Genomic DNA, 15,040 nt, shown 5'->3' with positions numbered 1-15,040 from the left:
GGCAAGTTGAAGATCAAGAAGCCAGCAGATTTAGTGTCTGGTGAGGGTCCATTTTCTAACTCATAGATAGCTGTCTTTTCACACTAACCTCACAGGGCAGTAGGAGCAAGGAATCTATCTTGGTCCTCCTTTATAAAGGCACTAATCTCATTCATGAGGGTTCTACTCTTATAACCCAATCATCTCCCAAAGGCTCCACTTCCTAATACCATCATCTTGGGGGTTAGGATATCAACCTATGAATTTGGGGAGACACAAATATTCAGATCATAGCATACCCCAAGTATTTCACTGGTCTGACATGGCCTGAGAAAAAAAGCCCTATCAAATATATGCCCATACCAGCTCAACTCTCAAGGGTTTCCCCCAATTCAGAAGGCTATTCAGAAGGCTACATGGGTCTTATGCTTTTAGGGTTATGGTACATCCTAGATCATAAACCCAAACTTTGAAGCACTCCAGAAATACCCCATTATCTTCAAGGCAATGATTCAAGAGGATCTTATCAATCTTTATCAAGCACCTACTATATACTGGTCACCAAACTGAAAAGAGAGTCAGTAACAATACAATACTATTAACTATAGTCCCTGATCTCTAGTGGCTCACAATTTAAGTTGGGGACAACATGGCCATATAACAAAATGAGCTACAATTTACGGAATGCTTATTATGTGTCAGGCAATATGCTTTAGATGCATTATCTCATTTAATCCTAAAAATAACTCTAGTAAGTAGACACTATTATCATTCTCATTATACAGATCGTGACACTGAGGGCTCGAATGGTTAGTAAATTTACCCGAGGTCACACAGGTGGTGTTTCTAATTCTGCTCTCTTGAAACCACAGCTTGTGTTCTTAACCATTTGGCTACACAAGGCAGGTTGTGTCAAGTTCTTAATAGAGGTACTAAGTGTCCTGGGCACAAAAGGGAAGGAGAGATTGATTCTTTTTGGTGGCATGTGGGTAGAGATGGTGGATATGCCCCAAGGGTCAGGTCTATTGGAGGAGGAGTTTGACCTTAATTGATTGACTGGACTCTACCAGAGGCAGATATGGAGAAGAGGACTCTGGGTGATCAGACTGTACCTGGAAAGGGACAAAGGCAGGAAAATACAGGGTGTGTTTAGTGAAGTGGGTAAAGGGTAGGATAGGAGCCAATAATGGCAATGAGGTTGGAAAGGGTGACTGGAGCCAGATGTGGGGAGAGGGGATCTGTAGGGCCCTGCATGCCCCAGTTAAGAAGATTTACCCTAACTGCTCAACTGCTCTAAGCTTCAAAGAGGACACTCAATTGGTATGCCGACTTGTATTTGACTAAGCCTCTCCTGGCATCTGGACACATTTGGGTTGCCATGACCCAGTTGTCACTTGCTGGCCACCTATTTCAAGGCCTTTGCCCTGGGCAAGTGCCTTGTCATCCTTTAGGAACCAGCTTGTGCCTCCAGCAGGAAGTAGAGCTGCTCACACACTGATAGTTAGTCTCAGATCCTTTTGGAGTACATCCTGACCACAGGGCACTCTAATGGCATGGCACTTGCCTGGTTTCACCACTTGACTTCTTCTCCAAGGCAGGGCATGCAGTGTGTCATCTCTGCATCCCTGGGGCCCAGCATACTGCAGGGTTCAATTCAATATTCTGTTACAAAAGACAGGAAAGGGGTGGGAGATACCCACTCTCATCCTGATGACCTCCTTATCATGACTCAAACCATTGAATATCACAAAAGAGGAACATAGCAATCATTCCTCCTCTGCATCTTTTGTGTTTTGTGGCTAACAATATCCATAATAATAAAACCCACTTCATCTTGATGAATAGTTCTAGGCATCCATTGGGCTGGAGGGCTGGTGCTTGGGGGGACAGAGTATTCATCATAATAGGCTCTGAGGCCAGATGCTTACCAGGCTGTGCAAAACACTAGGACTCTTCATTGTTGCTCTCCTGCCACCACTGCCCAGTTGACTCATCTTGGACATCTTGGCCTTGCCATGTTTATTTTCCATTCTTTGTCAGGCAGCCAAGTGCTTCTTATAGTACAATGATTGTCTGAGTGTCAATGGGCAGACAGGTACATGGCTTCTCTCTGACACTTGTTCTAGAAGCACAAAGGGAATTGATGATGACTCATCTGTACCTTTCTTGACTCTCCTTCCTGGCTTTCCACTGCTTAGAAACAAGGCCCAGGTAAATGTGGCTGGAGTTAGAAGAGGCTCTGTGTCCCTCCTCCTCCTCTATTCTCCATCATAAAGGCTGTGGTGAAGAGGCTGGGTGAAAAGCAGGACATCAGGTGAATAGAGGCAGTCTAGTAGTTCATGGATTTCAGTAGGCCATGTGCTCCTTGAATCCTCACAGGAAATTTGCCAGGTCCGAATTATTCCCCCTATTTTGGAGATGAGGAAACAGGTTCAGAAAGTGTATGGTCATCAGTTAGTAATGAGGAATTTAGGATCCAAACTCATGCTAACTACTCCAGAGCTGTGCTCTTAACCCCCATACACTCTCTTGGCTATGGGAAAATTATCTCATTTGATCTCCACCCTATTCTGAGGTATGGATACTGACAAGGAAACTGAGGCTCAGTGCCCCTCTTGCCAACCTGACTAAGCAAGGAGAATGGTGTAGAAAAGATAATGAACTGAGTTATTCCCCAATTCAGCCTAGTTATTGCTGGCCCTCTTTTCCTGGCCACCCTCCCCTGCCAACCTACTTATCAAGATTTTATCAGTGCCTGAGTGCCATAGTAGATGGGTAACACAGTGTGGTGGAAAGTGTATACTCTTATTTGCATTTTATTTTCTCAAAATGAAAGTGGCTTCTTGCCACTGCCAATTGAAGCAATGTATTTTGTTGTAAAAAAAAAAAAAATACAAAATTACGGAAGCGTAAAGAAGATAATAAAAATCACTCCCAAGCTTACCACCGATGACCACTGTCAACATTTTGGGCTATACCCTTGCAGACATTTTTAAAAACACAAACACATAATTTAACAAATGAGGTTATACTATTTATAATATGTTATAATTTGCCTAAAAAACATTTTAAAATATGGTTGGGCATGGTGGCTCATCACTGTAATCCCAGCACTTTGGGAGGTTGAGGCAGGAGGATTTTTGGAAGTCAGGAGTTTGAGAACAGCCTGAACCAGAAAGCGAGACCCCATCTCTACAAAAAAATAAAGTAAAAGAAATTAGCTGGGCATGGTGGAAGGTACCTGTAGTCTCAGCTACTCAGGAGGCTGAGGTAGGAGGAATGCTTGAGCCCAGGAGTTTGAGGCTGCAGTGAGCCACCACTGTGCTCCAGCCTGGGCAACAGAGCAAGACCCTGTCTCTAAAAACAATTTCACAATACATGTATTATCTCATTTATTCCTCATAATAACCTTGTGTGGAGGGGATGATTATCCCCTGATTAACTCCAAGGAAATTAAGGCCCAGAGAGGTCAAACTTGACTGAGGCCATGCAACTACCACCTGATAGAGCCAGAATTTGAACCAATATCTCTCTCCTCTTAAAACCCATGCCTTTCTAAACAGACTTTTATATTCATTACAAAGTAATATTAGTACACATTATAACACTTAAATGATGAAAACAGTGTGGTGCTCATGCCAGAATCAACAGACTTCCATTCATTTGTATTCAACAGATGGTAATTGGGCATCTACTAGATGCCAGGCCCTGTTTCAAACACTAGAGAGAGAGAGAGAGAAGAGCAAACAAGACAGTGTTCTTAACCTCATAGAGTTTGTATTCTGCTGAGGAAGGCAGGTAAACAAATAAATTTAATGGGAAGTAATAAGGGCTATGAAGCAATATAAATTTAAGAGAACAGACAGTGACAAAAAGGGCTATTTTGTTTCTTCCAAGAATGAAGGCCTCTTTGAGGAGGTGATATCAGAGCAGTAAGTTGAATGAAGTAAGGGGGCAAGTTATGTAACTACCAGGGGAAGGGTATTCCAAGAAGATGGAATAGCAAGTGCAAAGATCCTGAGGCAGAAGCATGCTTGGAGTGTTTGAGGAACTGCAAAGAAGTCAGTGTCCCTGGAATCCAGCTTGCATGGGAAAGAGCAGTAAGAGGTATATGATGGTGGAGAGACAGGCAAGGAATCAGGTCATGCAGGGCCCTGCAGGCTATAGTAGGCCTTTTGATTTTATTCCAAGTATAAGCTAGTGTAGGGTTTTGAGCAGAGGAGTGAAATGACCTGATTTATCCTGTGAGAAGTTCACTCTCACTGCAGACTAGAGAGGGTAAGAGTAGAAGCCAAGAGGCAAGTAATGAGGTGTGCAATGTGGGGACAAGCTTAGGGAAATCACTTAGGGAAAAGACGAGCCTAGATTTAACAAGTGACTGAGTCTTATAAGGCTGGGTTATGGAAATAAATGCAACATTGCTACTGCCCCTGCAGAGCTCATAGTGGAGTAGATGGACCAACAATTCCATGTGAGCCCGCCATGGTAGAGGACTTTAACATGAGCTCTGGAAACTAGAGGAGAGAATGGTTCCTTTTGCCTGGGGTCTGGGGTGAGGGAAGGCTTCAAAAACAGGGCTTGAATTAGGTAGAATTCTGGAAACTGACAGGAAATAGGCAGGAAAAAAAGAGAGAGGGTGGGGTGGGGTTGGACATTCCAGGCAGAGGGGACTGCATTAGTAAAGGCGCACAGGGAAGCAAGCACTTTCGGCTGCTTTCAAGAAATGCCCAATCATTAGTTTATGCCACATCTGCTTAAAGTTGACTATAAGCAAACCAATCAAGGCAACAAACATGGCTAAGCTTATTTTAGATTCCTGTTCAGCAAGTTTAAATATGTTAGAACATTTTAAATTACTGACAACCATCTAGTGCATGGGTTGGCCAAATTTTCCTATTAGGGGAGTAGATAACAAATATTTTAGGCTTTGTAGGCCACATGGTCTCTTTTGCAACTACTCAACACTGCCATTGCAGTGTGAAAGCAATAATGGGAAATAGGTAATAAATGGGCATGGCTGTGTTTCAATAAAACTTTATTTATAAAACCAGGCAATGGCCTAGATTTGGCCCGTGGTTTGGCAGACCCTGAACTACTGCCTCGATCCCCCAGTTCCGTGCTCAAAACCCCCTTAATGTTTAGCTCACAGATGCCTCTTGATGGGACCAGTGGCCTGACCTACAGTCACTCATTCTGGGTAGCTCACAGATCTCAATCCTTTCGGGAGATTACTGACAGCACTAAATCAGTTTTAAAGTAAAAGATGGAAATGTCAGGACTTCATGCCAAGAGGATGTTAATGGTTGTAAAAGGAGACTAGCCTGAGGTGCTGGACTTAACAAGCACATTGGAACTAAAGTAACAATTATTATAAGACAGATGAATCTGAAGATAAAAGATATATACTTCTGCTTTTATTTAATCTGGAATCCGTATATAGCCCTGACAATGTCGTCTATCTCTCTTCCCCAATTTTAAAGTTTCAGTATAATTTCAAATGAATCTCATTATACTACATTATTAAAATAGGATCACTGCAATAACTGTATACAGTTATATATGTATGATTTTCTAACTATTAAGGGACACAAGGGAAAAGAAATATTCATAGTGCAATGTCAATGATTTCAGGGCACTAATCTCTGCAATTCTCAACATGATTATAACAAGACTCAATTCTGACCACAAAAAAAGGCGGGCTCTGCAAAGGCCAGCTCCTGCTCTTGAAATGGACCATTAGCTTATACTGGGCTATGTATTGATTAGTTGCCATAGTTTATTTGTCATTTTCCTCTTAATTTCATCCTAGAGCATCACCCTTGGCTAAATGTCTTGAATGGCATCACTGAATCAGACATGCTGTCAGTTCCAACATTTCTAGGAACTTGATGCCCAGAACAACGGATTTGACTTTTCTCACATTGGCCATCTTGATGATCCATGACTTTGCACTGGAGACATCTCCTCCACTGTCTTTCTGTAATGCCTCTTGGAGGAAAGACAGCAGATTTTTAGGAAATCTGACAGGATTCATTTGGGGCAGGATAACAACTTTCAACAAGGACAAATCTCCCAACTGCCATCATCATCATCATCATCACTCACATTTCCTTACTCTGTGCCAGGCACTGCTCATGCATCTTTACATCTTTTAATTCATTAAAGCCTCACAACAACCCATAAGGTATTAAACTCATTGTACTGGGGTGTGTAGAGGTTATGTAATTTGCCCAAGGTCTCTTGGCTAGAAAATGGCTGAACCAGTAGCCAAGCCCAAGCAGTCAGGCTCGAGCCTATGTACTTATTGCTAAACCATGCAGCATTGACTTTTGGTTGAGTTTTAGAAGAAATACATCTTAGTTTTGACTTATTAACCAAGCTTCGATTGAAACTACTATTATTACATTCTTTGTTATGTCTTGAAGTTTTTTCATAGAGTTAAACTCAGTTCACAGGCAAAAAGCAGCTTTCCTTTATTTTCCCCTCTTAGGAAGAAGTATTCCATCTTCATAAAATAAGGTCATTCCAAGATATGTGAAACTTGCCCTAGCTTTAAAGGCCTTATTTTTCATATAATACTCCTCAGCATTTTCATGTAATTTCTCTCAATTGATGCAGACAACAAATAAATGAGGTAACTGAGACATAAAGTCATTGAATAACTTGACAATAATCATAAGTCAGTAAGTAACAAGGCCATACTTTTCCTTCTACGTGTTTTCCTCTTTGGACACAAGTTGAGTTAGAATGGACTACAAGTGTCCTGTTCAAGCGATTGGACTTGATTGATTTTTACCACATTTGTGAAAATTACATCACTAGTATCTCTGGCAAGGTTATAGTTTTAAATGTGCAAAATTATTCCAAATTACTTTAGAATCCATTTATTCCTTATGCTTCTGTGCATAAAGGGGATCATGCAGCTTGGAATCTGGTCATCTATGAGATCACACTTTATATTTTCCATTTACCATGAAAAAGCCATGTAGCTCGTGTGCTTTCTCCATTATTCTCTTCATCACTTTTTTTGAACTTTTCCAGCTGAAGAGCAAGATATCTTTTGGTCTTATTTCCCAACCCATACTCCATATATATTTCAGAAGTCAATAGTTTGTTTACATAAACACAAACAACTAATGGAGTAAAAAGTGATAAAGAGTTTCACTTCTAGAATGGCGGTGTGAATAGCACTGTGGACATACTTCTCAATGAAACCATCATAATTGGTGAAAATTGTTCTTAAAAAATCAGTCATTCAAAGTCTCTAAAAATTACCTTAAGGGCACCCATTAAGTAAAACATTTATTCAAGAAAACCTGCTAAATCTCAGCAAGAGCAGCAAGAGTCTGTGGTATTTCAGTCCTGAGTGGCTCCCTTTTACCTGCCCCTCACTAAGCTCAACTTAGTGGAAGTTCCACTCTGGGTAGGTGTGGTCAAGAAGATGGGGCTTTTTCTCCCCTCATAGCCCAGTCAAAAAATATGGCATCCCACAAGGAGGATCTGGCTGCCAGCATTTCTCATTCTCTCCAACTCCAAATGATAGAGGCTGAATTCCTGATGAGTGCAGCTGAGAGGTAGGGTGTTCCCTACCTCCACCCAGACCTTGTGTATATACTAGGCTTGTCTCTATAGGCCAGGTGCAACAGGCTAAGAATACTAGGGCCTTGATGACTCTCACTCCAGCTAGTTTGTAGACCAGAGGTTTCATACTGGGAGAAGCAACCCAGCAAGGCAAGAGATTCCCAATGCTCAAAGCAGTGGCTCAGAGATTTTGCCCAGGGGGAGAGTCAGTCCATAAGAACAGATGTAGCTGAAGTTCTCCTCAAAGGAACTGACTTTGTTTGAAGGAGTATGTGGCAGTTCAAGCCTAAGGATGCTGTAGAAAATGATGGAGATGTTAATGGTGAGCAATTAAGAGGAGGCTGATAGCTCTATCAAAGCAAAAAGCCTAACCACAGACCATCTTATCAGAGAGAACCAGGGAAAGGCCCAGCTAAGAGGAGTCTTCTTGGGGTTAGAGCAAACCTCAAAGAATCACGACATAAAGCTACCCCTGCTTAAATGTAATTGGATCACACTGAGTAGCAATGTATACCCCCAAAATTATTGAAAAATAATTGAGCAATCGGCCAGAAATTCGTGTAGTTTAATAGAAGGAGGCAGACAACCTAACAGAGGTATCGAGGAAAAAGACAAACAGAGCCATGCTAAAACCACTATCATCTCAAGGTGACTCTGCTCATGCTCACAGCCATACCATCTTAGGAGTGACATCAGAGGATTTTATTGTATAGTATGTGAGTTCTACATCAATAAGGTTATTTTAAAAAGTGATACAAATAAGAGCAAAGTGTACATTTCCATTTGCTTCCCCTTAAAAGTCACTTGAGAAGAACATGGGCCTGCAATTCTTCTTTTATGTTTGGGTTTATTTATTTTCCATTTGCCACAAGTCATAGTGCATGTCAAAAGAAAAGGAGATCTTGAGACAATTTTGGCCGTTTGTTCTCCTTCCCAGCATACTTTGTGGCACAGTTACTTAGACATCAGCACTGGAATAGCAGGAACATCAAACAGGGAAATGCAGGGTAGGTTGGGAGAGTCTGCTGGTCTGATGAGGTTTATTTGCTCACTCTGTATATGAGAGAGTTCTTAATGCTTGGTTCCTGGCTGCTTTGATGTCTTTTCTATGTCTATTTGAGACTACCAGATTATAGGTCCCCTCTTCAAATTTATATCAGTAAACGAGAGCAAGTAGCAAGCATCATGTCTTCTGCAAAATCACTTTCTTTGGGAGCCACTCATACCAGGATGACCCAGAAGGACCTCAAATTTGACATGTCCAAAATTGAGCTCATTCTTCCCCTCCTGCCTCTGCTACCCCTGCTCCTTCTGTATCTCCAGTTCTGGCAGGACACAAACTGGAAAACTGGAAGTCATCATAAACTCCTTCCTCTGCCTTAGCCACACGGCCGATCAATCACTCATCTGTCTACCTCCCAAACAGCTCTGTGTCTCTCTGCTCTCTTTCGCTGCTCTTACTGGCCTAGCTCAGGCCGTCATCATTTCTCCCTTGGACTGTAATAGCCTGGCACCCTCTGGCTTATACCTCTGTCTTTAGAATTGCTCCCCACTGGCTCACAACATCTAATTTGATTTTACACAGGATCAAGTCCAAGTTTTCCAGTTATATCCAGAATGGCATATAAGGTCCTTCATTCTCTGATCCCTGCTTATTGCTCAAGCCTCATTCCCCAACTTCCATGCTCAGGCTCATCTCCATACTCTTGACCATGAAGTTCCCTCTATCTGGACTGACCTTGTCCATATTTTTCAAGCAGCTAAGCTCTATTCATCCCTTCAGAACCAGCTCAGGACTAATCTCCTCAGAGTAGCCTTCTCTGACCTACACACTGTGTTAGGGGCCCCACCTCTGTTGTTCTATAGTTCTTTTTGCATGACCCCATCTCTGCACTATGCCGAAAGTGTTAGTTTATTTGGAGGTTTTCTCCATTAGACTGTGAGCTCCTTAAGAGCATGGGCTATGTCTTAGTCTTCCTTATATCCCCCCAGCTCCCAGCACAGGTCTGACCTAGAGAGGATGCTCAATATATGTGTTGTCGGAGTGACCATCAAGTTGGTGCTTAGAGGCAAGGTTTATGAAATCTAATCTTTCTGACTTGATACTTGATGATGCAGTTGATCATTGGTTAGATGCACCTCCTTTATGCTCCCAGAGTGTTCCCTCATTCCCCTTACCATGTGATAATCATCCTGTATGTTTAATGGCATTTCCTTCTTTATTTACTTGTCTGGCTCCTCACTTAATGGTGTCAGCTCCTGAGAGAAGGGTTCAAGTTTCCTCTTGGTCACTGCTGAATCCTTGGTGCAGAGCCCAGTGTGCATGGTGGAAAGTATCCTCTGGGCAGGTGAGCAGATGTGAAAGGAGGGACTGTGTTGGGAATGTCCATTTCTCTGGTCCATCCCACCAATCAGGTGGAGTGTAGAGAGATGGCAGTGCTGCTCTAGCAAAAATTTCCCACTTCCCAATACAAACACAAGCCTGGGGAAAGGGAGGACCTCACCAACAACGATTACCTGCTAACCTAGATTGCAACTGTGGGCCTCAGCTTTCAGTATCGTCCAGTTGTTGCAACAGAAAGCTTTTGGAAGAGATTTTATTCCTTGTAAACTCCTGGAGAGTTAGGAGTATAGAACAGACCTAGAGAGAGAAAGCAAAACTATTTCAGAGAGCTGCACTGAGAATTGGATTAGTCATTGCAGGATGGGCATCAGTTGTTACTAACATAACTTCAAACAGAGAACTTTGAAAGAGCATGTCTCTGGTCAAATAGAGATTGAAACAGAATCTTGATAGAGCCCCAGTGTTCAGATGTTTATAAACTGTAAGATGCCTCCTTTCTTGTGCTCACTCTTCCATGCACCCCTCTCTCCTCTACCTTTTTAAGGTTTTCCAGTGAAAACTGAGAAATCTGCTAGACTAATTCCAAAAGAGCTGTAACACTGTGTCTCCTTCTTTATTGAGTGCAGTCATAGTTTTCAGCACATGAGCATCAGCAGGATTACAGGTGTCTCTCTAAAACAAAAAACAAACAAAAAAAAGTTGACCACTTTTCAGTGCTGCTTAGTGTGAAAACATAAAGACATACTGAATATTTATCAGTGCCAGGGTTGTGTGGGTCTGCCCACACAAACGCAAGCAAACTTTGTCATTCCACTCAAATGAGCCAGTGGCAAAGGGAAATGTTACTTATTTGAGCAGGCTTATGTTACTGTCACTTTGAACAAAAGATGCTGGTCCAATGTCTCAGTGTAGATCATGAACAAAAAAAGCTTTGAGCCTAGCCTCATCCAGAAAAGAAACCCCGTTGTAGTTTGGACTTCAGGCTGAGTTTGCCATGCACCTGCCCTATCATCCATTCCCTAGGCATTCTAATACTAATTTCTAAAATGAGGATTGAGTAAAACTATTTTTGTTTGGGAAATGTCCTGAGATGTCCTGTGATGACCAGAGACTCTGTCAGGTAAGTTTGACCCCTAAAGCTGGGCTTTGCTCCCCTAGAGGAAACATTCATTAACATTTGTTGAGTGTCTACTGTGAATCAGGCACTATGCTAGGGCACTTTACATGTGCTTTCTTCTTTAACCCTTAAAACGGCCCAATGAGGGAGGCATTCATATCCCTGTTTTCCAAATTGGTGGCCAAGACTCAAGAATAGTAAAAACTTACCCAAGGTTGCAAAGCCATCAATTGATAGAACTAGTATGCAACGCCAGCTCTGGCTTACTTTGAAGTGCATGTCTTTGCTCACCACTTCACCACACTGGTCTCTTAGCTCCTGGATGCTTGAGAAAACCACATCTAGCCATCATCTAGAGGTAATCTGCAGCCTTTATAAGTCACTATTTTGGAAGATCACTGATTCAGGTAGCCTTTGTTTTAGGATAGCTTTTACATTTGTAATGTGGTTGTGACTGTGGATTTCCCACTAACCAGGAAAGATTGGCATGTTGTACCACTTTAATCATAATGCTTGAAATAATTACTACATAATTTCAACACCTTGCCTTATATCTCAAAATAGGGAGATGATGATGTACTAACAGAGGATGTCACACTGACAGCCCACTTAGGCTTTCACCAAATTTGTTGAATTGTAAGTCAAACAACAAATAGAGGGACTTATTAGGTAAACATAGTTAAAATGCCTAGCTTCCTGAAAGGCTGCTGATAGTAGACACTCATGAAGACTTGTGCAGGTGCCATTAATTTTTAATTTACCATCTGTAGAGTCTGTACCTCCAAATATCATTTTTGGGGTCTCTACTTGGGCAGTGTTCCAGGTTGAGTGTTGGGAGTGGGAGGAATATTCCAAACCCACACCTGTTCAGATAAATGGTGATATCATTAGCAACAAGAAGTAAGTGATCATGGCTTCTCCCGCTTTTCATAAATTACACAAAATAACCATAATGCTGCAATTTAGTGGTCCAAAGTTCATTCTATTCAGCAGGCCATCCATAGTCAACAGTTTAAAGAAAAGGGACCTGCTGAGAAAATAGTGGTCTAATCAGATGCCATAAAATCGAGCTGATGAGATGAGTCTTATTTCTTATTTTGTAAGGGGATTCTAATGAAGCAATGCTCGGAGGGGATTCATAACTTTCATTATTCAGGTCAGCTGCATCCAGTTCCAAATGAGGCTGGGGAGCCTAATCCTACAAATTATTTGTAGACATGCTGGATTGTGTAGGGGACTTATTAAATCCCAATTTCCTCGCTGCCAAATTGTACACCTTGTCTTGGTTCCTATGAGGACTAATGAGAAAGCTTTGGAAAAAAGGTAAATCAAAGGGAACAGTAATCAAATGAAATGTACTGAAGGATGGTGCCTCAAAAACAAATTCATCAAATGCTGAAAGTGGAAGACAAGAGGGCTCCATTTGTGTACAGCACAATAACAGCTCTCACAATACGGTAAACACCTCTGAGGCTCAGGTGGGCAAACAGGCAGGTTCAAGCGGGAAGTTTCCATGATACATCTAGCACACCTTTCTCTCCAGAAAGAGCCTGAGGAGGGAGGGAAGGGAAGGTTGCCATTTACTTAAAATCTGCCCACTAGGCCCATAGGCCTCTAGAAATCATCTACCTGTCAATGTACAATTATCTCCTGCCAGGGAGGCATAAATAGCCCAACTGTTACTTTCTGAATTTGTTCAATAAATAGTTTCCCAGTGGAATATATAGGAATTATGTTTGAAGTAACTCCAATATGGTAAGTGAGAAATGGACGTTTTTTCTTTTGGCAGCACTGAATAGATTGAGAATGTCTTTTCAATACTTTCAGCATTAAGGAATGCATTAACAAAGCCAGACAAAGGAATCGGTCACCAGCTCCTGGGGAGCAGAGAATCTTTCTGCTGCAGCTCTTGGCTATTGCCTTCTTAGCTCTCTGCCCTCTGCCACTGGGTTGTGTCTTGCTTACTTGCAGGAGAAACTGAGGCCATGGAGAGGAAGGAGCTCATACTGTTGTTAAGATTAAATGAGGTAATGCATGCAAAGCTCTTAGCAAGGTGCTTGGCACCTTAAATGATAAGCACTCAATAAATGATGCTTAATGCTATTATTATTATTACTTTTGCAGTCACTATCATTATCACAGGAGGAGGTATCTAACTTCTTTTTTTTTTTTTTTTTTTTTTTTTTTTTTTTTTTTTTTTTTGAGACAGGGTCTCACTCCTGTTGCCCACGCTGGTGTGCAGTGGCACAATCTTGGCTCACTGCAACCTCTGCCTCACAGGCTCAAACAATCCTCCCACGTCAGCCTCCCAGGTTCCTGAGTAGCTGGGACTATAGGCCTGCACTACCACACCTACCTAATTTTTTGTATTTTTAGTAAATACAGGGTTTCACCATGCTGCCCAGGCTGGTCTCGAACTCCTGAGCTCAGGCAATCTGCTCACCTTGGCCTCCCAAAGTGCTGGGATTACAGACATGAGCCACCACCTCAGCCATATATAAATTTTAATGTGTTGAAAGTTATATGGGATTCTTGTTCTCTAAGATCCCAGTGACACTTCATGTGGCCCATATGGGATAACCAAAGTGAGCTCAGCCTGTCTTGCCAGGTGAAGTCCTTTCAGTACAGCTTGATCAATCTTAACTAAATAAGTCTGGTGTCCAGTGATCATAGCTCAAATAAAGAGGATTTCTCTTCTGTGTATAACATGGTTTATAAACTAGGAGTGAGGGGTAACCCATCTCTGGATTCATTAATCAATTCAACAAATATTGGTTGAATGCTTACTAGTTCTGTGCCAGCCTTACTTTTGGATGCTGGGAATAGACTGATAAACAAAAATAGACACAATTCCTGCCTTTATGTAATTTACAGTCTGGTGGATGTGAGGTGAGGGATGAGGGAAGGGGAAGAGACAGACATTGAACTCAACCTACTGGAAGATGTGTACTTGAAACAACGTGCGTGATCCCAAAATGATTATATCAAAAGAAAATTTCACAGAAGAAATAATAGAACAGGTTTTCAGTCTGTCATTTCGAGAGCACTGGTGCCTTATTAGCCAACCAGACATAGGCAAAACAAACAAATAAAACAAAACAAAATGAAGCAAAACAAAAACACAAAAAACAACAACAATAACAACAAATCAAAACAAACAAAAAAAACACTGAAGCTGCTCCTGAGTCTGAAATCTCCACCCAAAGGAGTAGGGCAGAAGCATGGAAGGAAACTCTGTGAAGCCACTTGTACCCCTGCACTGCTCCAAATGGCAGTAAAGTGAAACAGGTCATACATGACACCCAAGAGTATGAGAGTGAAAAGAGGCACTCCATACTGCCTTCACTGGTGACTCACTATGGCCATTCATCCAGTCAGCATGCATTTATTAAGCCCTTACTAAATTCCAAAGGGTACACAGTAGTCCCTGCTTTCAGAGAGCTTCCATTCTAGTGATTGGCCCTGAGTCACTAACCAATGATAGTGAGTTCATCTACATTCCTAAAGGTAAGGGATAGCTAAATTAATATTAAAGGTAGTTTGGAAATGTGTGCCAGGCAGAAAGAACAGCAAATACAAAGACTGGAAACAAGAACAAGCTTGGAGTATATAAGCAACAGAAGAAAGTCCACTGGGGCTGGGCGCGGTGGCTTACGCCTGTAATTCCGGCACTCTGGGAGGCCAAGGCAGGTGGATCGGCTGAGGTCAGGAGTTCGAGACCAGCCTGGCCAACATGGCAAAACCCCATCTCTACTAACAAATACAAAAATTAACTGGGCGTGGTGGCACGCACCTGTAATTCCAGCTACTCAGGAGGCTGAGGCTGAAGAATCGCTTAAATCCAGGAGGCAGAGGTTGCAGTGAGCCGAGAGTGCGCCACTGCACTCCAGCCTGGGTGACAGAGTGAGACTCTGTCTCAAAAAAAAAAAAAAAAAAGAAAGTCCATTGGGATTGCAGCATAGTGGACGAGGGAGAGATTGGTGGCAGAGAAGGCAGGAGAGAGTTTTGGCTTATACAAC

At 42.1% G+C, this 15,040-nt stretch overlaps 1 non-coding gene across 1 annotated transcript; it reads right to left on the bottom strand.

The window, feature by feature from the left end:
- Window positions 1–10,444: 10,444 nt before the first annotated feature.
- LOC129476566 (U7 small nuclear RNA) lies at window positions 10,445–10,506 on the bottom strand. The gene has a single exon (XR_008654996.1). It is a non-coding gene; the product is annotated as a U7 small nuclear RNA (small nuclear RNA).
- Between the last annotated feature and the right edge of the window lie 4,534 nt (window positions 10,507–15,040).

Source organism: Symphalangus syndactylus, chromosome X (genome assembly GCF_028878055.3).
Source record: "Symphalangus syndactylus isolate Jambi chromosome X, NHGRI_mSymSyn1-v2.1_pri, whole genome shotgun sequence".
NCBI lineage: Eukaryota > Metazoa > Chordata > Mammalia > Primates > Hylobatidae > Symphalangus > Symphalangus syndactylus.
This window is presented reverse-complemented; position numbering and strand designations above follow the sequence as displayed.